The sequence below is a fragment of the Saccopteryx leptura genome, chromosome 9 (genome assembly GCF_036850995.1).
Source record: "Saccopteryx leptura isolate mSacLep1 chromosome 9, mSacLep1_pri_phased_curated, whole genome shotgun sequence".
In the NCBI taxonomy this organism is placed as follows: Eukaryota; Metazoa; Chordata; class Mammalia; order Chiroptera; family Emballonuridae; genus Saccopteryx; species Saccopteryx leptura.
Window position 1 is genome coordinate 53,304,523 of NC_089511.1, and position 27,296 is coordinate 53,331,818.

A 27,296-nucleotide genomic window follows, 5' to 3' on the forward strand; every position below is an offset into this window, starting at 1 on the left:
ACACTTGTCAGTGTTAGGTTAAAACTGGGCTTTCTATTTCCTTGCTTTCCTAGAAAAGAAAAAAAAAACCCACAAATTGGTATAGAAGATCCACAGTGTGAAAACAAAAACTAAAATAAATAGATAAAAATGAAACTTTTTCAGGAGAAGCAAAGCTTACTTTTATTAAAAACTAAAATGAGGCCCTGGCCGGTTGGCTCAGCGGTAGAGCATCGGCCTGGCGTGCAGAGGTCCCGGGTTCGATTCCCGGCCAGGGCACACAGGAGAAGCACCCATCTGCTTCTCCACCCCTCCCCCTCTCCTTCCTCTCTGTCTCTCTCTTCCCCTCCCGCAGCGAGGCTCCATTGGAGCAAAGATGGCCAGGGTACTGGGGATGGCTCCTTGGCCTCTACCCCAGGTGCTAGAGTGGCTCTGGTCACAACAGAGCGATGCCCTGGAGGGACAGAGCATCACCCCCTGGTGGGCAGAGCAGTCGCCCCCTCGTGGGTGTGCCGGGTGGATCTCAGTCGGGCGCATGCGGGGGTCTGACTGTCTCTCCCTGTTTCCACCTTCAGAAAAACACACACACACACACACACACACACACACACACACAAAACAAAACCTAAAAAAGAAACTAAAATGAAATATTTATTTTTTGCAGAGGTGCTATGTGATTAGGAGAAATGATAATGACATTTTTTTACTTTAAATATATAAACCCATACCCTGGCTGGTTGGATAGAGCTTCAGCCTGGCATGCGGAAGTCCTGGGTTTGTTTTCCGGTCAGGGCACACATGAAAAGTAACCATCTGCTTCTCTTCTCCTCCCTGCCTCCTATCTCTCACTCTTACCTTCTCACAGCCAGCAGCTCAATTGGTTCAATGTTGGCCCAAGCACGGAGGATAGCTTGGTTGGTCTGAGGGTCAGCTCCCAGTGGGGGTTGACTGGTGGATCCTGGTTGGGGCACATGTGGGAGTCTGTCCCTCTATCTCTCCTTCTCTCACTTAAAAATAAATAAATACATAAATGCATAAATCAAAATGCTAGCTGCCATTACACTCTTCAATGCATGTTTTTTATATGACAGCAAAGCACAACTTTATAAATGTAGTGAAGAGAAAAGCTAAATAATTCTTTCTGAATATAGGCAGATAATGATCTGGCATAATACAAGAATTCAGAGCAAACTGCTTGCATGAAACAATGAATTTCAGATCACATGGTAATCCCAACATTTACCTGTGATCTAAGGTTTTGATGAGTATTAAGCAGCACAGAATTTATAGTTAAGAATTGGTAACAGAAATCCGAGAGTGACACCATTTCAGTTTGCCAATTTATTAAAATGAAAATGGAATTAAACTCTCTAATTGTAAGTGGAGACATCTTCTGGAGTAATAGCTTATTCCACCAGAACCAAAGAGAGAGAGAGATGAACGAATTGTGAATAATAATGTATATATTTCTTTGCAAAAGCATATTTATTTTTTATCAAACATTTTTTACCACTACATAGGAATTATCTTAATTAAAATACTATTGTTCAAAGTGAAGGGAAAATAGAATGCATACTGGAAATTTATTTTACTATTTTCTACTGACACCCACATTTAATAATTGCCACACATAATTGAAAATTTGAAAATTTAAAAATTTGAAACACACAGTCTTTTTGTGAAGAATGTGTATTGGCTCGTGCTTACAATTTGAGAAGATGAACAGAAGTAATCAATTAAATTGAGAAGAAAAGAATGTTTTTAGGGCATTCTATCTAGTACCTAGTTATACTATTTGGAAAATAATTTCAAAGTTTAAAGCACCAATATGAATTACAACTATTTCTAACACTTTGAATAAATAAAGCAAGATAGATTATTTGTTGCAGTTAAGTTTTGTTGTGTTTGTGTTAATGAAAATTCATATGTATGTTATAATAGATCTCTAACCTCAAGTTTAACACACAGCACTTGACTGTTTATACTTTTTTAACATGTTTTGTTTTGATGGCTTGCTTTTGTGGAAATAAATCATCTAATGCAAAGGTATCAGTGTAGAAAAACACATTCTGATATCCGGTTTATATTTTTAGCCAATCACTACACTCAGAGAATATGAATTAATTGAATTATCAAAATATACTCATACAAACACATCATACCGCTTTTCTGCTTCTGGTAGACTATAACCAAACGATTCAGACTATGGACCGTAGTATTTACATGGTGCTTTTACATGTCTGCCTTGTCTTTGTGTAGGTCTGGACAGAGACCACAAACAGAGCTTATCTCTATGCTCAAGGTCTATTGGAGTTTTCTGCCTCTTGCTATATATAGTTCTTTGTTTGAGGTCTTTGTCCTGATACAAAAAGAAAAGAAAAGTATGCAAAAGATTAATTTTATAAAATCCAACACCCAAAAATTATAAAAATTCTCAATAAACCACATCTATCATTGCAATTTGCTTTTTAATTTTCTTTTCCTATGGATTCCTCTTTTTTAAAGACAATCCTAAAAACATCTGGGTACTATGGCAAGATTAATCACTTTTAATGACTCAGGTTTTCTGTGACTAACCTTGCTCTGATGTGTGACCAAAAAAAAAACAAAAAAAAGAGAAACTTAAATTTATTTGTTGTTTAGATATATATTTCTTTTTACTCTGAATGCATTGTCTTTTTTCATATATAGCCTGTCTTTTGTGACAGAGACAGGTTGAAAGACATTAGTAATTAGTACTGGGACTCTTGAATCAATGGAAACTTATCTACCAGTTTAAGAAAAAAGTAGAAGAAAAGGAGGCGGCCTTCTCTACTGCACAGAACATAATTCATTATCACAAGCTATCACAGGCAATTTGTTCATAGAAAATCAATGCGGTCTTCCAGCCAATACTTCCCTAACCTTATCTCTACTCTATTTCATCCAGGAAACAAATTATGTGGAACTATAGGAAACTGAAATGATGAAAATAAATGAAACTTCACATTGAAGAAGACACTAGTTCATTTAACTCTGGATTCAGTTTGCATAATACTGTTAGGGACCAGGTTTGAGGAGTGTGTTATAATGTTTCTTTGATGTTTCTATTAAAATATTCTTATAATAATTAAATTGGTGTAAGTATTCTGCTTACAGCACAGGTTAGAATGTGTGGACTACTTATCCTTTTTTTTTGTGACAGAGACAGAGAGAGAAAGAGGAACAGATAGAGACAGACAAGAAGGGAGAGATGAAAAGCATTAATTCATAGTTGTGGCACCTTAGTTGTACAATGATTGCTTTCTCATATGTGCCTTGGCAGGGAGGCTACAGCAGAGCTAGTAACCCCTTGCTCAAGCCAGCGACCTTAGGGTCATGTCTATGATTTCCATGCTCAAGCCAGTGACCCTGTGCTCAAGCTGGTGAGCCTGTGCTCAAGCCGGATGAGGTGGTACTCAAGCCGATGACCTTGGGTTTTTGACCCTGGGTCCTCTGCATCCCTGTAGGATGCTCTATCCACTGTACCACTGCCTGGTCAGGCTGGACTACTTATCCTTGATCTGTCAAAAAATGCCTCATAAACTGTCACTCAAATATTTTTATAAATAACAACTGAAACTATAAATTAAATTTTTTATTCAACTTTAAGTATTTCCTCTTTTGGTAATATTGTTTCTAAAAAGCTCAGCTATAATTAAATTCATTCTGTGATTTGGAATTTTTAAAGAAAACATAAATTGAAAGTTTCATTCTACTCGGTTTTATGGAAGGAAAAGAGTAGACCATTATTATTACTTTAATAGTTCTTATATTTTAAGATACCAAATTAAATGTTACTTTAATTATGAATACATGTTATTCCATTCAATTCAAAAATACAAATACTCCACAGAAGAAAGTAGTAAAAAACTTGAACAAATACTTTACAAAGACATCCAAATGGCTAGTAAACATAGAAAAAGTTGTCTAATTTTATTAAGATTTTGAAAGAAATGCCAATTACAACTATAATTTTTAATATTTTATTTAGAAAATTAACAAGGTGACATTGATCCATAAGAGTACATAGGTTTCAGAGAAATATTTCTATAGCATTTAAATGGTTGATTATGTTGTATACCCATCACCTAAAGTCAAATCATTTTCCATCACCTTATACAGTGTGTCTGTAAAGTCATGGTGCATTTTGACCGGTCACAGGAAAACAACAAAAGACAATAGAAATGTGAAATCTGCACCAAATAAAAGAAAAACTGTCCCAGTTTCATACCTATTCAGTGCAGTTCAATGTGGGCTCAGGCACAGATTTTTTTATGGCTCCTCATGTAGCTATCCCGTATAGCCTCTACAGACTCGTCACTGACTGATGGCCTACCAGAACGGGGTTTCTCCACCAAACTGCCAGTTCCTTCAACTGCTTATCCCACCAAGTAATGTTATTCCTATGTGGTGGTGCTTCATTATAAACATGCCAATATTCACGTTGCACTTTGGTTACGGATTCAAATTTAGCGAGCCACAGTGAACTTTCCTCTGTACCATCCACATCTCGACTGGCATGGCCGTGGGCTGTTCCACTGTATACATGGTGTTATGTCATCATCTGCACATGCGCACATGCTGCCACATCATCCTACAGAAACTAGGAGGGTTTTCCTTTTATTTGGTGCTGATTTCACATTTCTATTGTCTTTTGTTGCTTTCCTGTGATCGGTCAAAAGTGCACCATGACTTTACGGACACACTGTATTTGTCCTTCTTTACATCCATCCCCCAACACCTCCCTCCTCTCCATTCACTCAAGTGTCCTTCCCCTTCCCTCATGTTTCCTTCCCCCTGGTAACCACTTAAGTTTTATCTATATACATAAGTTTTAGTTTTATATCAAACCTATTTGTGAAATCGTACAGTTCTCATCTTTCTCTGATTTACTTATTTCACTTAGTATAATGTTCTCAAGGTCCATCCATGTTGTCATAAATGTCACTATGTCATCATTTTTTATGGTTGAGTAGTATTCCATTGTAAATATGTACCATATCTTCTTTATCCAATCCTCTATCGAGGGACACTTTGGTTATTTCCGTCTTGGCCACTGTGAATAATGCTGTGATAAACATGGGGGTGCATGTGTCTTTATGTACCAATATTTTTTCGTTTTCGGGGGTAGATACCCAGTAGAGGGATTGCTGGGTCATATGGTAATTATATTTTTAATTTTTTGAGAGACCACTATACTTTCTTACATAATGGTTGTAGTAATTTGCATTCCCGCCAGCAGTGAATGAGGGTTCGTTTTTCTCCACAGCCTCTCCAAAACTTATTATTTGTGTTGTTGATAATAGCCAATCTAACAGGTGTGCGGTGGTTCTCATTGTAGTTTTGATTTGCATTTCTCAAATAGCTAGTGATGATGATCATCTTTTCTTATGCCTATTGGCCATTTATATGTTCTCTTGGGAGAAATATCTGTCTGTTCAGGTCCTCTTTCCATTTTTTAAATGGATTGTTTGTTTGTTTTCTGCTGAGCTTTGTAAGTTCTTTATATATTCTGGATATTAACCCCTTATCAAAACTGTTGTTTGCAAATATCTCCCTTGCAAATATCTCCCATTTAGTAGGCTGCCTATTTGTTTTGTCAGTTTCTTTTGTTGTGGAAAAGTTTTTTAGCTTTATATAGTTTGTTCATTTATTTTGGCCTTTACATAAATTGTTCTTTATGGCCAAGGTCCATGTATTTGGGTAAAAAAACAACAACATGTTATGTTTTCTTCTATGTAATTTATTTTTTCAGATCTTATGTTATGGCCTTTGACCCATTTTGAATTAAATTTTTGCAGGGGGACACACTGTAGTCACATTTTATTCTTTTGCATGTGGCTTTCCAATTTTCCCTGCACCATTTATTGAAAAGACTTTTTTCTTCATTTTGTGTTTTTGACTCTTTTGTCAAAGATTATTTGTCAATGTATATATGGTTTTCTTTCCGGGCTCCTAATTCTCTTTCATTGATCTGTATATCTGTTTCTGCCAATACCATGCTTTTTTGATTATTGTGGCTCTGTAGTGTAATTTGAAGTCAGGTAGTATGATACTTCTGGCTTCATTCTTTTTATTCAGGATGGTTTGGGCTATTCAGGATTTTCTATGGTTCTATACAAACCTGGTGATTTTTTATTCTATTACTATTTAAAAAATAGCATGGAGATTTTGATGGAGATTACATTAAATTTGTACTTTGCTTTGGGTAATATGAACATTTTCACCATGTTGATTCTTCTAACCTAGTACATGGAATATTTTTTAATTTCATTGTGTCTTTTTCAATATCTTTCAATAATGCTTTGTAGTTTTTAGCATATAGGTCCTTTGTATCCTCTTTAAAATTATTTTTAGCTATTTTATTTTATTTTTTTGTTGCTGCAATTGTAAAAGAAAATTTTCTGTTTTGTTTTGTTTTTGGTTCATTTTCTGAAGTTTCATCATTGGCATATAGGAAAGCAATAGACTTTTGTGTATGGATTCTGTATCCTGCAACTTTAGTGTATTGGTTTATTATTTTTAATAGTTTTTTTTTTTTTTGTGGAGTCTTTGGGGTTTTTTATATATAAAATTATAACATCTCAAAAAGTGATAACTTTACTTCTTCTTTCCCAATATGTATGCCTTTTATTTCTTTCTCTTGCCTGATTGTTCTGGCTAAAAGTTTCAGAATTATGTTGAATAAGAGTGAAAAAAGTGGGCAGCTTTGTCTAATTCCTGACTTTAAAGAAAAATATTTTATTTTTTTACCTTTTAGTATGATATTTGTAATATATGGCCTTTATTATGTTGAGATACTTTCATTCTATTCCAATTTTATTGAGTGTTTTAAACATAAAGGGATGTTGTAGCTTATTGAATGCCTTTTCTGCATGTAATGATAGGATCATATGATTTTTTTTCTTTGTTTTGTTGATGTGGTGAATTATGTTGATTGATTTACATATGTTGAACTATCCTGTGCTTCTGGAATAAATCCCACTTTGTCATGATGTATTATATTTTAATGCGTTGCTATTATTCAATTTGCTAGTATTTTGGTTAAGATTTTTGAATCTGTATTTATTAAAGACATTGGTCTATAATTTTCTTTTTTTGTGTTGTCTTTGACAGGTTTTGTTATCAGGGTTATGTAGGCCTTATGAAATTTATTAGGGAGTAGTGCTTCTTCTATTTTTTGGAAGAGTTTGAAAAGGACAGGTACAAAATCATGTTTGAATGTTTGGTAGAATTCACTAGCATAGCCATCTGGTCCTGGACTTTTAGTTTTGGGGAGATTTTTGATAGTTGTTTCTATTTTCTGACTGCTTATAGGTCTATTTAGGTTTTCTACTTCTTGTTACTCAGTCTAGGAAGGTTGTATAATTCTAAAAATTTATTTCCTCTAGGTTGTTGAATTTGGTGACATATAATCTTTCATATTATTCTACTATGATCCTTTGTATATTTATGATGTCTGTAGTAATTTCTTCTCTTTCATTACAGGATTTTATTTATATGAATCTTTCTTCTTTTTTACTTATTGTGGCCAGCAAGTGGTTTGTTGATTTTGTATATCTTTTCAGAAAACTAGCTCTTTGTTTTATTATTTTTTCTATAATATTTTTCTCTATTTTATTGAGTTCTGCTTTAATTTTTACTATTTTATTTCTTCTGCTGACTTTGAGCTACCTTTGTTCTTCTTTTTCTAGTTCTTTATGATGTGATATTTGGGTGTTTTTTGGCATCTCTCTTATTTCTTGATATAAGCCTATCATGATATACACTTCCCTCTTACCTCTTATTACTGCTTTCACTGCTTCCCAGAAATATGATATGTCTGTATATATGTTTTGATATCTGCTTTTATTTTTTCTTTGACCCAGTCATTTTTTTAGAAGTATGTTGTTTAATTTCTACATTTTTGTGGGTTTCTTTACTTCATATTTGCAGTTGAATTCTATTCTAATTTCAAAGCTTTATGGTCAGAAAATATACTTGATATAACTTTAATCTTTTTGAATTTGTTGATGTTAATTTTGTGGCCCAACATATGAGCTATCCATGAGAATGTCCCATGCACACTGGAAAAAAATGTATAATCTGATGTTTTGGGATGAAATGTTCTATAAATGTCTATTATGTCCATTGGGTCCAATGTGTCATTTAAGGCCAATAATTCTTTATTGAGTTTCTGTTTGGATACTCTATCTAAAGCCATCAATGGTGTGTCAAGTTAACCAAGTTTGATTGCATTTTTGTCTGCTTCTATTTGTAGATCAGTTAATAGATGACTTATATACTTTTTTTTTGCTCCCTGAACAGGAGCATATAAATTAAGAAATGTTATGTCTTCTTGATACAATGTCCTCTTTATCATTATAAAATGTTCATCTCTCTCTGTTACCTTTGTTGACTTGAAGTCAGTGTTGTCAGATATTGGTATGACTATACCTGTTTTACTTTGGGTATTATTTATGTGAAGAATCATTTTCCAACCTTTAACTTTGAGTCTACTTTTGTCCTTACAGCTGAGATATGTCTCTTGAAGGCAGGATACAATTGGATTTTTCTTTTTGATCCAATCTGCTACTCTGTGCCTCTTTATTGGTGAGTTCAGTCCATTTATAGTTAGGGTAATTATTGACATTTGAGAATTTCCTACAGCCATTTTATTTTTTGTTTTCTGGTAGCTATGTGTTTTCTTTCATTTTCTTTATATTTTTGTTAGTTTTTTTTTTTGTTTGTCAGTATTCCATACTTCTTTCCCCATTTTCTTCTTTTTTTTAAGCTGTGTATTTCAGTAGTTGTTTTCTCATGCATGGTTACTATTAGGTAATTTAGAGAAAAATGTTCATACATACGAGACTCTTTTGTCTTATGCATGCTTCTGCACTCCATCTTATTTTAGTACTCCATATTTTATTCTCTCCCATTTTATGTTTTTATTGCCAGAGATTATCCTTGTTTTTACTGCATTTTTTTATTGAGTGAGAGGTGGGAGGCAGAGAGTCAGACTCTTGCATACACCTCAACTGGGATATACCTGGCAAGCTCCCTATGGGTGATACTCTGCATCCTTGTTTTTATTGTGACCTTGTTGAAACTTCTACTTGTAGTTGTAATTGATAATGTTTTTTTGTGTCTGGTCAAATAAACTCCTTCAGTATTTTCTGCAATAGTTTTCTGGTGATAAATTCTTCTAGCTTCTGTATTTCTGCAAAAGTTTTCATTTCTCCTTATTTGAAAAATAAATTTGAAGTATATATTATTCTTGGTTTGTAATTTCTCTTTAATTACTTTGGGTCCACTCTTTTCCGGCTTGTAGAGTTTCTGCTGAAAAGTATAATAATACATAATGGGCTTTCCTTTATATATTATGTTCTTCTTTTCCCTAGTTGTTTTGAGGATTATTTCATTATCACTGATTTTTGAAAATTTTATTATAGTGTGCCTTGTACAAGGTCTGTTTGTGTTGAGGTAACTCAGCATTCTGTTTGCTTCTCAAATTCAAGGCTCTAACTCTTTCCATAGGCTTGAGAAATTCTTTCAATTATTTGTTTAATAGGCTCTCCATTTCCTTCTCCCTCTCTAGTAGCCTGTATTCAATATCACTTATTCTTTCCTCTATCTAGTTTGTTCTATTAGCTAAACTTGCTCACTCAGTTTTCAATTCATGTATTGAGTTCTTCATCTCTGTTTTTAAAATTTTAATCTACTTGGTGAGGTATTTGTTTTGTTCATTAATTTTTTAAGCTCATTAAGTTGCCTATTGGTGTTTTCTCACATCTTGTTGAGTATTTTCAGAACTTTCATTTTTTTTTTTTTGTATTTTTCTGAAGCTGGAAACAGGGAGAGATAGTCAGACAGACTCCCGCATGCGCCCGTCCGGGATCCACCTGGCACGCCCACCAGGGGCGACGCTCTGTCCACCAGGGGGTGATGCTCTGTCCCTCTGGGGCGTCGCTGTGCTGCGACCAGAGCCACTCTAGCGCCTGGGGCAGAGGCCAAGGAGCCATCCCCAGCACCCGGGCCATCTTTGCTCCATTGGAGCCTTGGCTGCGGGAGGGGAAGAGAGAGACAGAGAGAAAGGAGGGGGGGTGGAGAAGCAAATGGGCGCTTCTCCTATGTGCCCTGGCTGGGAATTGAACCCGGGTCCCCCGCACGCCAGGCCAATGCTCTACCGCTGAGCCAACCAGCCAGGGTCTCAGAACTTTCATTTTGAATGCTCTATCATTTAACTCCAAGGTGTCTATGTGATTAAGATTTTTTTTTGTATTTTTCCAAAGTGAAAAGTGGGAGGGAGGCAGACAGACAGACTCTCACATATACCTGACCAGGATCCACACAGCATGCCAACCAAGGGGTGATGCTCAGCCTCTCTGGGTGTTGCTCCACTGCAATTGGAGCCATTCTACCACCTGAAGCAGAGGCCATGGAGCCATCCTCAGCACCTGGGCCAACTTAGCTCCAGTGGAGCCTTGGCTGCGGGAGGGGAAGAGAGAGATAGAAAGTAGAGTGAAAAGGGTGGAGAAGCAGATGGGAACTTCTTTTGTGTGCCTTGGCTGTAAATTGAATGAGGGACTTCTAACACTAAGATATTGCTCTACCACTGAGACAACCGGCCAGGGCCATGATTGAGATTTTTTTCTGAAGATTTTCTGTTATTTTTTGAACTATCTCTCTATCTTATGTAGCCATACTATTTAATTTTTTCTTCCTTGATGACATTTGAGAGTGGTATTGTTAAGAACCATAACAAAAAAGCAACTAAAATTAAAATAAAAATACAATAAAAATTTAAAAGATTATGACAAGTCAAAAAGGAAAACCATAGAAAACAAAGATCAAAAACAAACAAAAAATAAAAAACAAAGCAACCAAAATAAAAATAAATAAATAATAAAACAAAGAAAATAAAATTCCAAAAATATAGAATAAGAAAAACAAAAGAAAAGTTAAATTTTAGTTTTGAGAGATTTCTTTCAGTAAGTGTCACTGTATTATGAATTTTATCTCTGTGAAACTTTTTGGCTGTCCTCCACTGAGATGTTGCTGTTGCAATGATGTAGATGGGGCTGCAGTCAAGTTGGGTGGGGTGTGTTGTGATAGCTTTATGGCTTTGGCTTTATGGCTTTAGCTTTCCCACTTTACAGCTCTATCAGTGGTGATCTTAAGCATCTAGGTGCTCATTCCCACATCTCAACAGACCAAGGAACCAGATATAGAACACTTCTGTTCTTTGGGGAGATAGGAGCTCTAAAGAGCTAGATGTGGGGTTTGTCTCTGCCACTCCCCTAACATTAAATGAAGGAGATGGGATCTAGGAGGCTGGAAGGCCATGCTTTAGTTCTCTGTCTCTGCCATGTGTGTGCTATAGGCAGACCACAGAAACACTAGCGATGATCATTCACTCTGGCCTCTTTCATTTAGTTTCTTCCCCTTTGCACCTCTATTTCACTACTTCTTCTGGCAGGAGGAGACCCAGTCACTCTAGGTTTCCCTCTATGTACCCCTCAGACAAAATCCAGACAGCCTGATCTTTTCTTTTTCCTATAGTTGGGTAGAGAAAAAAGCAGCCCAGTCACTCCAGGTTTGTCTCTTCTCCAGAAGCCACTGTGAATATATTTTATCTTCTGCCTCCCTTTTCAAACCATCTCACCTTTAGTCCAGTCAGTGTGTGAATCTTTCAGGTATGCCTGCAGACCTAGTTAGGAGTTCTTTGCTGTGTTATAGTTGTTCAATCTGTTGAAATTTCAAAGGGAGAGATCAGGAGTATCTCTCCTTCTGCCATTACTCTGACATCATCTACAACTATAATTTGACATGACTTAAAACCCAGTCAAATAGTTCACATAAAAAAGACAAAAAATGTCTTAGGTATTAATAGTATGTAGAGAAAATGGAATTCTCATAAAATTCTGGTGAGAAGGATAAATTTATTAAACCATAACTCAACACTTTATGGAAAATCTACTATAAGTGAACAGCTAAAACATTACCTCTGAATGTAGTTTTGTTTCTAGGTGTATATTCAAGAAAAATGTGTGCATATGTTCACCAAAAGACATGAAAATTATGTTCATGGTAATACCATTTGTAATTACATGAAACTACAAACATTAAAATAAAACAGTAGTTTTATGTTTACATAATGGAATACTTTTAAAGTAATAAGAATGATCAAATAACTATAACCAATGGTATGGATGAAACATACAAGCATAATGTTGATTGAATAGAGTCATTCACAAATAAGTAATGTTTCTATTTATATCATTCAAATGATTCAAAATAATAATAGTATGATTTCATCTATATGGCTTTTAAGTGGTGATTCTTAGAGGAGGGAAAGTGACTGACGTGTTTTGTGCTACTGGTAACCTAGATGCTGATTATAAAAATAAGCAATCAAGGTGTAAAAAAACATTTTTTTCTTATTTTGATATATGTTAGAGGTCAATAATTTGTCTAAATTATGTAAGCATTTAAGCCAAAATAAACTAATTTACTTTTGTATGGAAATAATTGTGTTCTAAGTACAATAATTTTTGCACAAGAACTAGAAGCAACAAATCAATAATGTAGTCTGATTACATTTATAAATTTCATATTAGAGTTTAACTCTAAACAAAATTGGAAACACTATTATTTTACACATTATCTTCTGTGTTCATATCAAACGAACACCCTGTGATATGGCAGTACAGATTAACCAGACATCACAATAAGTTATGCAGAACTCACTGTTTTTACTTATAACTAAACTGTGAACAATAATCTCCCAATTAGCCAGTTCATATTATCTCAAGATAAAGTGTTGAGTACTGATACATTGTAGTTGATGAATTGTGAAATTGGTGAGTCATGAGCTCACAAACTGTACTCACACTATATTATGTGCTTTTTTGTTGAACACAGTTGAATTGCCTATGGTAAGTTATACTGTGATGATTTATTTGTTCCATATAATTTATTTTCAACACCAAAAGCTAAAACTTGTGGCACCAAAGGCTGTATATTATGCAAGTATATATTTTGTATGTTTTTAAAGGTGTTTTAAAATTAGAAAAGGAAAGATTTTTAACATCTGGATTATTCACATTTTTTTAAAAAAAATTATATTTCTTACTTTTTTTGAAATAGCAAACAGTTTGGTACCAATGGATCTATACTCCCAGAGAAGCAAAAAAAATAAAAATGCTTAATATGATAAAGACTGCCCTCCTAAGAAAGTACAATATGCATTTCAGTTCTAAACCTTCTTTAACATTCCTTTTGAACTCCCTCATAATAATATCATATCAATTGTAATTTAGCATTTTTCTTGAACATCTATTTTTATAGTAGAAAATACAATAATTTCTCTGTAACAAAATCCCTATCATAAATAGGACAATACAATTTTGACTTAGAGACTGTATATTTCAGGGAGGTTTGGAAAGCACAGTGTTTTTTATTGTTATTTCGATTGAATATGTTTTAAATTTTAATATGCAAAAAATATGCCATGTATTTTAAACCAAGACTGATTAAGTCGTTTGTAACCTACTTGGTCCTTAGTGAAAGCCATTATTAAATTTATTTTCTGTAAAACATAAAAATCTCATGTGCCTTGTCAAGAGTGCCCTTGTTTAGTTCAAATGAGTTTATAAAGAAAAGACATAAAGAAAGGAAAGAACATGCCTGACCAGGCAGTGGCACAGTGAATGGAGCATTGGACTGGGACTCGGAGGACCCAGGTTCAAAACCCCAAGGTCGCCAGCTTGAGCATGGGCTCATCTAGTTTGAGCAAGGCTCACCAGCTTGAGCCCAAGGTCACTGGCTTGAGCAAGGGGTCACTCAGTCTGCTGTAGCCCCCATGTTAAGGCACATATGAGAAAGCAATCAATGAACACCTAAGGTGCCTCAATGAACAGTTGATGCTTCTCATCTCTCTCTCTCTTCTTGTCTGTCTGTTTCTCTCTCTATCTCTGTCTCTGTCACACACAAATAAGGAAGAACAATCACACAGAATGTGCATGCCCCCCTTCTAAAAAACTATACAAAACAAAGTCTCTGGAGCAGCCAAAAGAGACTGAAGGAGAATAAAAGCATATCCACGAATGAGTGTAAAGAAACAGTTTCTACCTTAATAAAAAGTCAAATAAGAAAACAAAATGTACCAATAAATAACATAAAATGATATAATATCCTGAGGATATAGAAGAAAGAGGAGAGATGGATATAAAAGTTTCCAAGAGTGTGGCTTGGAAACAGAAGTTCAAGTCTTTTCTGTATGTAAGGTTGTGCAAACATATTTCCTTGAATATTTACTTTGACCTAGCATTCCTTCCCCAATACAACTGAATGTGAAAATGGGTGTGTTGATCAGAAACCCCACAAGGTTCTATACCAAGCAGTTTTATATCGACCATAATTAAAAGCAGTCTCAGACTTACCCTAAATGGGAAAGCTCTAGGGCCATGCTTACAAGCTTGCTCACTATGTTAGGACCCATTGTTTAGACAAAGGCCACTAAAAACAAAATGATCACTTTTGATATAATGACACCTTGAAGCCTAGTTGCAAACTGTTTTCCATTTGTGTTTAAACAAAAGTTTGAACTCAAAAGAAAAAGAATGTCTCCCATTCTCGCTAAAGAATAATTTGAGTAAAGTCAAAATAATGTAAATATTTTATATCATAGTTTTTGAGACAATTGATTAAGTCCTGTTTTGCATGCTTTGTGCTGGTAAAAAGTTAAACCTTTTCCAGGATTACTGAGCAGACACACTGGAAACACTCTCTGCTCTCATTTTGGACTTTATATCTATTTGTAATTACTTTATTGGTATATTTTTTGCATTACAAGGATAAAAAATGGTGTACACATTACAATGCAATAAAAAGAGGAGTTTTATGTACTGGCTTCTCCTTTATTTAGATTCCAGTGGAGGAGAAAAACAATGTCTTCTTAATGAGGGTAAAGCGAAATGCTAAATTAAATTTCACTTGGGTAAAAACAAAGAAAAGGCACAATGATGGAAGAGACTAGGAAACAGTAACTTGTTTGCTTTGATTAAAGTGTAAAAAAAATTAATTATGAGACCAATGAAAGAAGTTAATTTAGATTTAAATTTGAACAAAACAAAGCAAAAGAAACATTCAAAGTTTATTCTAAGCTGATTAATATTGACAGAATCCTAAATTAGCACAAATCCCATTTGATTTCAAGAACTTGCTTAGGTTTACCTTCTACAGAATTTATTAATCTAGGGTTAGAATCTAAGATTTGAATTGTCAAAGTGAAAACTGGACTAAACAAACATAAACACATAAACGTTCAAGGAAGACTTTATTTAAGACCACATATTGCAATAAGGTGAAAGGCCAGAACTGAGTGTGAATTCAACTAAACGGAGGCAAAAGGCATAGAGTTTTTAAAAGCTGTGGTGAAGGGAAGTTGTCTGCCTTCTGTTTATAATTTTGTTTATCCAAAGTAAAAGTAATCTTATTTTTCATGAAAGAAACCTGTAGAATTTAGGCTACTACCCTCTCACAAAAATGGAGATGGGGACTCTATCTTCCTTGATGACTACATTTCAAAAGGTTAGTTATTAGGTCCTTGAGAAAGACAATACTGGGTTGTAACAGTGGCAAGAAAAAGTCTTTCATAAAGGTTTATATCGCAAAAGGCAGAGAAAAAATTTACAATTACCAATGTTCCAATGTTCTAAATCAAATGTCCTAAGAAAAAGGAGGTTAGAATCTTGAGTCAGAAAAAAAAAAAAAAAAAAAAAAAAAGCCTTTCTAATGTTTAGTCAAGTTCAGGTGAATCAGACTCCAGAAGAACCCAGCTTCAGTGTTTATTATTCTGTGTACTTCATAGAGCCTTATTGCTGTATATTTCATTGTTTGAACATATCAAACATTATGTCATTTACTGCATATATTAAATACTCATAACAGTGTCCAAGGAGCATATGCTGCAGTTCATGTTCTAGCAAGATTTTTACAAAACTATTTGAAATTTGAGATATGGATTCAAGAAGTATTATTAGTCAAGTAGCTTTGGATCATCAAGTAAACCAGTGTAGTTTTGTCATCCACAAAAGAAAGTGTTGTAAAAGTTTTGAAGTAAATTGAATAAAAAACAGACATTTTCCAGACCCAATCTATTGGGAACTTTGATGCAAAGATTCTATGGTACCATCCCTCCATACTATGATCCCAACCTCCTGGTGTTAATGATTTTGTGCAATCCTATCCCACTGATGAAGTAAATGGTAGTATATCAAAGAACGTATGGCCTCTAGATATGGATGGCATCCTCCAGTGACAGAACCAGGTTTTTATATTGGGTGCACCTCTTAATTAGTTGACAGATTGAAAGTCACTAGCTTGCTGAATCTCAATTTGCACAGCTTAAAATGGCAGGAAATGATCCCTGACCTCTCATTTAGTTCACAAGAGCAAGGGCACTGTAAACATTTCAGAAGCCCATAGTTTCAAAAATTTAGAAGCACATATCTCTTTTCTATGGATAGTTTAGTTGATGAAAATGACTATACCCTGTTGATAATTCTCTATGTCACTAAAATTCTTTACTCTTTCACTAGTGTTTCTATGTGACTTCTTTAATCACATATTAATATTGCACTAGACTCAGAGAATAAATTATCGCTTAAGAACAAAAATGCCAGGTTGTAAATCACATCATTTGCTGCTGTGCAAATATGAAATGGGAGAGTATAATTAACTTGATTGAAGTTAACCATAGTTAGTGGGAAAGCACTAATGGAAAGTTTTGAGGAAAATGAGGCTTCTTTTGTCCCAAGAATAGACATTTACCTTCTTGAAAAGTGTCATCAGAATAGAAAACACTCTTCAAATCTTAGATAATTCTACAATCATGGAGTTCATTCAAAATATATTCACTTAAGAGACTCAAAATATATTTTGAAAAACAATGTATATTCTATCCTATGTTTAAATTGGCATCTAAAATTTATTATTAAAAGTTTAAGTAATTTCTAAGATTTTAATTATTAGTAATCAACATTTAAAGTAAAAACTTAAATTTTTCTTTTAAATATATATAATAACATATAAATGATTTGATACTTTCAATTAATTTAAAAATAAATGGATGAGATCTTTATTAGCAATTAGAAATATTATATTATTCTCTTAATTTTCTAGATTCACGATTTTATTTTATTTTCTAACAATGCTTTAATATACTTTATAATTTTAGAATAAAATTTTGTTTTAGATTTATAGATAAGTTGCAAAGATAGTACAGAGTCCCCATGTATCCCGCACAGATTTTACCATAGTATTAATATCTAAAATTAGTAATATCTTACATGAGTACTACTTAATCGATACTAAATTCTGTACTTTATTAAGATTTCCTTACTTTTCAGTTAATGTCCTTTTCATATTCTAGTATTTCATCCAGAACTCTATATGACATTTACTTATGTTTCCTTACTCTTCTTTTTACTGTAACAATTGCTAAGTCTCTTTGTTTTTGATGACCTTAAGAGTTTTGAAGAACACTGTTCAGATATTATGTACAATGCCCCTCAGTTAGGCTTTATCAGGTATTTTCCTCATAATCAGATGGAGTCACTGGATTTTTGGGAGGACAACCATAGAAGTAAAGTAGGATTTTCATCCCATTTAGGATGCATAATAACAGCATGACATCACTTGATGTGATCTTTATTACACATTATTGTTTTGTCATATTTGGCCATTATAAAGTTATTTCCTTTACCACTCACCATGCTGTACTTTTCAGAAACCACACTTAAAACAGACCACACTTAAAGAGGGGGATGCTATTCTTTACTACCTTGAGTCATTTTTATATAAATTATTTAAAATTTTTCCACACAGGAGATTTGTCTCCTCTTTTTATATTTTAAACAAATTTATTCAATCATTTACTTATATCAGTGTAGACTCATGGCTGTTTATTTTATAGATTATAATCCAATACTATTTATTATTATTATTTGTTCAAATTGTTTAACTTTGGCCTTGGGGACTCTTTCAGACCAGTGCTATATGCTTTTTTCATATTCCTCATCATTCTATTTATTTCCTCAGCAGATCCTTATTTTCATTTTCTGACACTACAAGATTCTTTTCAGCTGTCAGAGCAAGGACATATATGTGTATTTACTAGCTTGTTTTGCATACACACATATACATACGTATATATATTTCTATGTGCATCCATCTATATAAGGTAATATGAATTCATATGATGTCTTCAGCTCTAACCCCAAAGCACATGGGTCATTCTAGCTTTCTCCTCTTGCTTGTTTGTATTTGCCATTCCAACAGTGATAAACTTGGTTCCCATTATCCGCCATCAATTTACATGGCTGTTCTATTTCAAGGTACATGTTGAGTGGTTTCAGAATTATTCACCTGTGGCCTGTATTTCTTAGAATATGTTATTCCACTTTGACATTGCTAGCTGTACATAAGGCAAATTAATTCTTTTAAAATAATCCAAGTCTCTGGGGCAATTAGAGTTCTGATTCATGGTCTTTGTTGATTTCTATGGTAACCATAAATGTAATACAACTAAACATGAAGTTGGTTAGAACCATTAATATTCAGCTCTCATAATCCACTACAGTCCGGCTCCAGCAGAAATTGAATTACAACAATTTGAAGACTACCAATGTAGACTACGCAGACCTTGTGCCACATATTTGAATTCTAGTACAAACTGGAAATTATTCTTGTGTAACCTTAGTAAGTCTTTAGTAAAAATCAATCTCCCTTTTCATCATCTGTAAAATAAAGGGTTAGAAGTACCTGATTTTTAAAGTCTCTCTAGCTTTGACAATAAGTTATTTACTTTTGAATCATTTGCCAACAGTCTAACATATAAAGAGGAGATGAAGTTAGAACTACTGAATTATGATTCTCCATATACCATATCATTAGTAAAGCAAATTTAGAGGAAGTACTTATAAATAGAAAATGCTATGGCTTTAAATTATTCTATTTGTTCTAGGATAATAAGAAAATTTGATTTCAATATGCTATAATGGAAATGGGCTATAATATACAATACAAAGAATCAGGTTAAAACAGAAGTCTTTTTTTATATGATCAGTTTCCTGGGGAATATGATATAGCTACTGTTAAAGGTTGAATTGTTTCCCACAAATTTTCATGTTGCAGTCATCCAAACCCTAGCACCTATGAATGTGAACTTACTTGAAAATAGAATCATATCAGATATAATTAAGTTATAATAAGGTTTTTTAGACCCTTAATCCAATATAAATAGATTCCTTAAAAAATAGGAGATATGGCCCTGGCCGGTTGGCTCAGCGGTAGAGCGTCAGCCTGGCTTGCGGGGGACCCGAGTTCGATTCCCGGCCAGGGCACATCCCAGCCAGGGCACAAAGGAGAAGCGCCCATTTGCTTCTTCACCCCCACCCCTCCTTCCTCTCTGTCTCTCTCTTCCCCTCCCGCAGCCAAGGCTCCATTGGAGCAAAGATGGCCCGGGCGCTGAGGATGGCTCCTTGGCCTCTGCCCCAGGCACTAGAGTGGCTCTGGTCGTGGCAGAGCGACACCCCGGAGACAGAGCATCATCCCCTGGTGGGCAGAGCGTAGCCCCTGGTGGGCGTGCCGGGTGGATCCCGGTCGGGCGCATGCGAGAGTCTGTCTGACTGTCTCTCCCCGTTTCCAGCTTCAGAAAAATACAAAAAAAAAAAAAAAAAAAAAAAAAGGAGATATGTAGAGATCAACACACACAGTCATAGGTAGAACATTATGTAAAGATGAAGGCATTGATGAAATTATGCTTCTATAAGCCAGGGAATGCCAAAGATTGCCAGCAAAGCTACTGCAGCTAGGAGAGATGCTTTCAGCAAGTAGTAACTCTGTCAAAAACTTGATTTCAAACTTCCAGCCTTTGCAACTCTGATACAGTAAATTTCCATGGTTTAAACCAGTAAGTCTGTAGTTTTTATTTTATTTTTTTTATGGCAGCCTTAATAAACTAATAGAGATACCCAAATAAACAAATTGTATGTTTTTGTGTTTTTAAGATATGTAATGCCAGTGGTCAAGGCCAGGCAGGTTCACATTGGATTTGGGCAGAACATAGATGAATCATAGAGACGAAAGGTATAGGGCCATTCCCATCTATTGGATTAGCCAGGGGGAAAATCGCTTCCCAAGGTGGCAGTAGACTGATCAGGAAAACTGTTCCTGAGGAAGAGTACCCGTAGCCTTACATAGACTACACACACATGAGGCTTTCTGCCACCTGCTCATACACTAGTCATGCAAAGTGCTTGTAGCTGGAAAACAAGTAAACAAGTCTAACCAGATAACAGAGTAATCCACTACTTGCAGAGGGGATTGTGCCTGACCCTGAGGAACTTTCAGTTGCTGAGTTTTCACCTTCTAGGTCACCACCAGCCAGGCACTGAGTCTGCCAAATGCAGTTACAGTCTTACCTCCTCCTCCTCCTCCTCCTCAGAGGAGGAGCCAGATACACCCTACTACCCCAACCCAGAGCCACTCCACTGGCACACATCAGCTTGTCCCCCAACACCTGTTCCATTGTCTGCCACTGTCAACCTCCCGTTTGCGCAGAAGCTCTTGGACTGGAGCAGCCTCCCTCTCCAGCTTGCTGACCTCCAGCACCTGTTGCTGTGGGTGCTTGGCCTCTAGCTCACATTGGGACTCTCAGACTCACAGCTCTTTCTCCAGCAACCATTCCAGCTCCTGCTCTTGCTGGCCCTCTGCCTCCAGCTAACAATGGAGCTCTTGAACTCAGGAAGCCATTCACAGAAAGCTTTTGGTTTCTATTTGCATGGCTGTAAAATACACATACCGATGCCACAGACAGGGAAGCCACAGGGAACCAAACCACATGCTCAGAAATGGCCACTCCTCTGCACTACTCTTTAAGGGTGCTGGTGGCTGCATACCAGTCTGAACCAAATCCTTCTCACAGCACCAGGTGTAATGACAGTATCATATCAGTCTGAACTGAATCCTGCCCCCTATGCTCGGTAGAATGTTGGTGGTCGAGGACAAGCAGGTTTACATTGAATTTGGACAGACCACTTAAGGTCCATGGAGCCAAAGAGTATTGGTCTCTTACCATTCATTGGTTTAGGTAGGGGTAAACTGCTTCTGGTGTTGGCAGGCAAGCAATCAGGAAACCACACCCTCATAGCAGTGGGTCAGCAATCAGGAAAACTGCTCCTGTGGGAAAGGACCTGTAGCCTTATATAGGCTGCACAACATGTGGCTTTCTGCCATGTGCTCACATGCTAAAGATGAAAAGTGATTGCATTCAGAAGACAAGCAAGGAAGCCTAACCACGGCTGTTTTCCCTACAAGGAATACACAAATATAGAAAAGGGATTTAAAAAAAATAATAATAAAATTCAGAAACAGTTATTTTTTTATGTTATCTCTAAAGGAAATGGTTCAAAACTTGAATTTTTTGCCTTATATACTCTAGATCACAGTACCTTTTATGCAGAACTAAGAATAGGACCATTTCATATTGTCGAGTTGTCAGTTTTCTGAGTTTGGTCTATAGATTCATTGAATTCAAATATGAATCCCATCAAGTTATTTTTCTTCATATCAATTATCCAGCTCAAAGGTTATATGGAGAGAGGGGAAAAAAAACACAAAATAGCTAACTCAATATTGAAGGAGAACAGAGTCAAAGGCCTGACACTACTGACTTCAAGACATACTATAAAGCTACAGTAAACAAGATAGTATAGTGCTGGCAGGAGAAGAGACTAACAGATCAATGCAATAAGATAAAGAGCTCATAAAGAGATCACACAAATATAATCAACTAATCTTTGACAAAGGAGCCAAGGCAATGCAATGCAGAAACAATTTTCAACAAATAATGCAAAAAATAATGAGTCTGCACACAAACCTACAGACATGATATCTTACACAAAATTATCTCAAACTGAATCATAGGCCCATATGTAAAATCTAAACCTATAAAACTCATAGAAGATAATATAAGACAATTCTAGGTAAGCTTATGTTCGCCAATGAACTCCTGCTTTTCGGAGCACAAATCATGAAAAATAATAGAAAATTTGACTAATTGAATGATTTTAAACCTTTGCAAAAGATGTCAAGAGAATAAGAAGACAAACCACAGACTGGGAGAGAATATTTGCAAATACATCTGATATAAAGGACTTTTATCCAAAATATCCAAATGTCTTAAAGCTTTGCAATATGAAAGTGAACAATCTAATTTAAAAATAGGCAAAAGATCTGAATGGAGACCTCACCAAAAGATACACAGAAGGAAAATAAGCATATAAAAAAGTTATCAACATGATATGTTAGTAAAGAATTGCAAATTAAAACAATGTTATACCACCTCTTAGAATGGCCAAAATCTAAAATACTGACAATACCAAATGCTGGTGAGGATGTGGAAAAACAGAAACACACATTCATTGCTGGTAGAAATGCAAGATGATACAATCTTTTTAGAAGACAGTTTGGAAGCTTCGTACAAAATTAGACATACTCTTAACAAACAATTCAGCAAATCACACTTTTTGGAATTTACCCGAAGGGGTTAACAGCTTACATTTGCACAAAAACCTGCACATGAATGTTTATAGTAGCTTTCTTCATAATCGTCAAAACCTGTGAATAATCATGATGTCCTTCAGTAAGTGAATGGATAAATAAACTGGTGTATTCAGACAATGGAATATAAATCAATGCTAAAAACCAATGAGTGGTCAAACCTTGAAAAAACACATTACTTACAAAGTGAATGAAGCCAATATGAAAAAGCTACATATTCTATGATTCAAAGTATATATATAACATTCTTGGAAAGAAAAAAATGATAGAAATAATAAAAAGATCAGAAGATGCTAGGGGTTAGTGGGAGGGACATTTGCAAAGGAGAGAAATGATGATATTTAGAGCAGTAAATAATTATGTATGAAATTAAAAAGTTGGACACTTGTCATTATACTTTGTCAAAACCCAAAAAGTATATGACACTTAGAGTAAACATTAATGTAAACTTTAAACTTTGGGTCAATATAGGTTCAAGTGAAACAAATATTCAACTCTAATACGGTATGTTGATAGATATAGGATGGTTGTGCATGTGTAAGAGCAAGGGTTTTATGGGGACTTTCAACTTTCTACTCAATTTTGCTATCAAGAACTTCTCTAAAAAGTAGTCTATTTAAAAAATGAAGAGGACCCTGTACTCCTTGCAGTAGTTTAAAACCTACCTAGAATGCATTTCCCCAAGTGAAACTTCTGCTTAGAGTTCTTTATTAAATTTCTCCAGAAGAAGATATCCAGGCATTGGTTAAACAAGGAATAACTTATCTTTGAGAAAAAAAAAATATCAATCAAGTAGACATTGTAACTACAACTTAGAGGGAATGCAAATTCAGAAGTTTGAGTTGTGTGAAGTACAGAGATGGGATTCACTAACTTGATCAATAAGATTTACCAAATATTCTTGAGACCCAAAATTGTCTTTATATTTTCAAAAGTAATCACAAATATTTATGAACTTTATATCTAATCTATCTCATATATTTTAATAATCATTCATTTGAATTGCTATTCAAATTTTAACTGATACTTTAAAAAGCCTATGAATCTCAAGTTTTATATGGGATTTTGGAAATAAAATGATTGTAAGAAGACAAGCCCAATTCTTAAAAATTTAAAGAAGTACTTTTTCCCCTTCATTCATAAATTATGCAGAAAAAGATATGAAGATATTCCACCTTTCCTCTTCTTTCATTTCCTATGACATCCTGGAAAGGAATATATTCATTCCACATAGATTCTCATAAAGCCTAATCCATAATTTGGCTGCTTTTATATACAGTTGTCCACAACAATCTCAAAAATATGTGCCCTCATCGCAGGCAGGGACACTTCTCAATACCTGTCACTATGGGGCTGTTTTTCTTTCCCTTTAAACCACTTTATTGAAGATATAATTGACATACAAAAAGTTGCATATGTGTAATGTATATAATTTGACAAGTTTAAATATAAGTACACATCCATAAAATCATGAGCACATCAAGGTCATAAACTTATCTATCACTGCATATGTTTCCTCCCACTTCCCTTAATTTTTATTTATTTATTTATTTTTATAATTTTATTTTTAATGGAGTGACATCAATAAATCAGGATACATATATTCAAAGATAACAAGTCCAGGTTATCTTGTCATTCACTTATGTTGCATACCCATCACCCAAAGTCAGATTGACCTCTGTCACCTTCTATCTAGTTTTCTTTGTGCCCCTCCCCCCCCCTCCCCCTTTCCCTCTTCCTCTCCCCCATACCTCTGTAACCACCACACTCTTATCAATGTCTCTTAGTTTCACTTTTATGTCCCACCTATGTATGGAATAATGCAGTTCCTGGTTTTTTCTGATTTACTTATTTCACTTCGTATAATGTTATCAAGATCCCACTATTTTGCTGTAAATGATCCAATGTCATCATTTCTTATGGCTGAGTAGTATTCCATAGTGTATATGTGCCACATCTTCTTTATCCAGTCATCTATTGACAGTCTTTTTGGTTGTTTCCATGTCCTGGCAACTGTGAACAATGCTGCAATGAACATGGGGCTGCATGTGTCTTTACGTATCAATGTTTCTGAGTTTTGGGGGTATATACCCAGTAGAGGGATTGCTGGGTCATAAGGTAGTTCTATTTTCAGTTTTTTGAGGAACCACCATACTTTCTTCCATAATGGTTGTACTACTTTACAGTCCCACCAACAGTGTATGAGGGTTCCTCTTTCTCCACAGCCTCTCCAACATTTGCTATTACCTGTCTTGTTAATAATAGCTAATCTAACAGGCGTGAGGTGGTATCTCATTGCCGTTTTGATTTGCATTTCTCTAATAGCTAAAGAAGATGAGCATCTTTTCATATATCTGTTGGCCATTTGTATTTCTTCCTGGGAGAAGTGTCTGTTCATGTCCTCTTCCCATTTTTTTATTGGATTGTTTGCTTGTTGTTGAGTTTTATGAGTTCTTTGTATACTTTGGATATTAGGCCCTTATCTGAGCTGTTGTTTGAAAATATCATTTCCCATTTAGTTGGCTGTCTGTTTATTTTGTTATCAGTTTCTCTTGCTGAGCAAAAACTTCTTAGTCTGATGTAGTCCCATTCATTAATTTTTGCCTTCACTTCTCTTGCCTTTGGAGTCAAATTCATAAAATGCTCTTTAAAACCCAGGTCCATGAGTTTAGTACCTATGTCTTCTTCTATGTACTTAATTGCTTCAGGTCTTATGTTTAGATCTTTGATCCATTTTGAGTTAATTTTAGTACAGTGGGACAGACTGTAGTCCAGTTTCATTCTTTTGCATGTTTTCCAAGCACCATTTATTGAAGAGGCTTTCTTTTCTCCATTGTGTGTTGTTGGCCCCTTTATCAAAAATTATTTGACTATATATATGTGGTTTTATTTCTGGGTTTTCTGTTCTGTTCCATTGGTCTGAGTGTCTATTTTTCTGCCAATACCTTGCTGTTTTGATTGTCGTGGCCCTATAATATAGTTTGAAGTCAGGTATTGTAATGCCCCCAGCTTCATTCTTTTTCCTTAGGATTGCTTTGGCTATTTGGGGTTTTTTATAGTTCCATATAAATCTGATGATTTTTTGCTCCATTTCTTTAAAAAATGTCATTGGAATTTTGATGGGAATTGCATTAAATTTGTATATTGCTTTGGGTAATATGGCCATCTTGATTATATTTATTCTGCCTAACCAAGAAGAAGGAATATTCTTCCATCTCATTATATCTTTTTCGATTTCCCTTAACAATGGTTTATAGTTTTCATTATATAAGTCCTTTACATTCTTTGTTATGTTTATTCCTAAGTATTTTTTTGTTGTTGTTGCAATTGTGAAGGGGATTATTCTTTTGAGTTCGTTCTCAAATGTTTCATTGTTGGCATGTAGAAAAGCTATTGACTTCTGTATGTTAATTTTGTATCCTGCGACCTTACTGTATTGGCTTGTTGTTTCTAGTAGTCTTTTTGTGGAGTCTTTGGGGTTTTCGATGTATAGGATCATATCATCTGCAAAACGTGATACCTTTACATCTTCTTTTCTGATATGGATGCCTTTTATTTCTTTGTCTTGTCTGATTGCTCTGGCTAGAACCTCTAGTACCACATTAAATAAGAGTAGAGAGAGTAGACTTCCCTGTCTTGTTCCTGATTTAAGGGGGAAAGCCTTCAATTTAGTGCCATTTAATATGACGTTAGCTGATGGTTTATCATATATGGCCTTTATCATGTTGAGATATTTTCCTTCTATATCCATTTTGTTGAGAGTTTTAAACATAAAATTGTGTTGTATTTTATTGAAAGCCTTTTCTGCATCTATTGATAAGTTCATGTGGTTTTTGTTCTTTGTGCTGTTGATATGGTGTATTACGTTAACTGTTTTACATATGTTGAACCATCCTTGAGATTCTGGGATGAATCGCACTTGATCATGATGTATTATTTTTTTAATATGTTGTATTTAATTTGCTAATATTTTGTTTACTATTTTAGCATCTGTATTCATTAGAGATATTGTTCTGTAGTTTTCTTTTTTATGCCATCCTTGCCTGGTTTTGGTATGAGGGTTATGTTTGCCTCATAAAATGTGTTTGGAAGTATTGCTTCTTCTTCAATTTTTTGGAAGACTTTCAGGAGAATAGGAACCAAGTCTTCTTTGAATGTTTGATAAAATTCGCTGGTATACCCGTCAGGGCCTGGACTTTTATTTTTGGGGAGGTTTTTAATGGTTTTTTCTATTTCTTCTCTACTAATAGGCCTGTTTAGGCTTTCTGCTTCTTCTTGACTCAGTCTATGAAGGTTGTATTGTTCTAGGAATTTATCCATTTCTTCTAGGTTGTTGAATTTAGTGGCATAAAGTTTTTCATAGTATTCTACAATAATTCTTTGTATATCTACGGTGTCTGTGGTGATTTCTCCTCTTTCATTTTGGATTTTGTTTATATGAGTTCTTTCTCTTTTTTCCTTGGTAAGTCTTACCAAGGGTTTGTCAATTTTGTTGATCTTTTCAAAGAACCAGCTCCTTGTTCTATTAATTTTTTCTATAGTTTTTCTGTTCTCTATTTCATTTATTTCTGCTCTGATTTTTATTATCTTCTTTCTTCAGCTGGTTTTGGGTTGTCTTTGTTCTTCTTTTTCTAGTTTCTTAAGGTGTGAAGTTAAGTGGTTTACTTGGGCTCTCTCTTGTTTGTTCA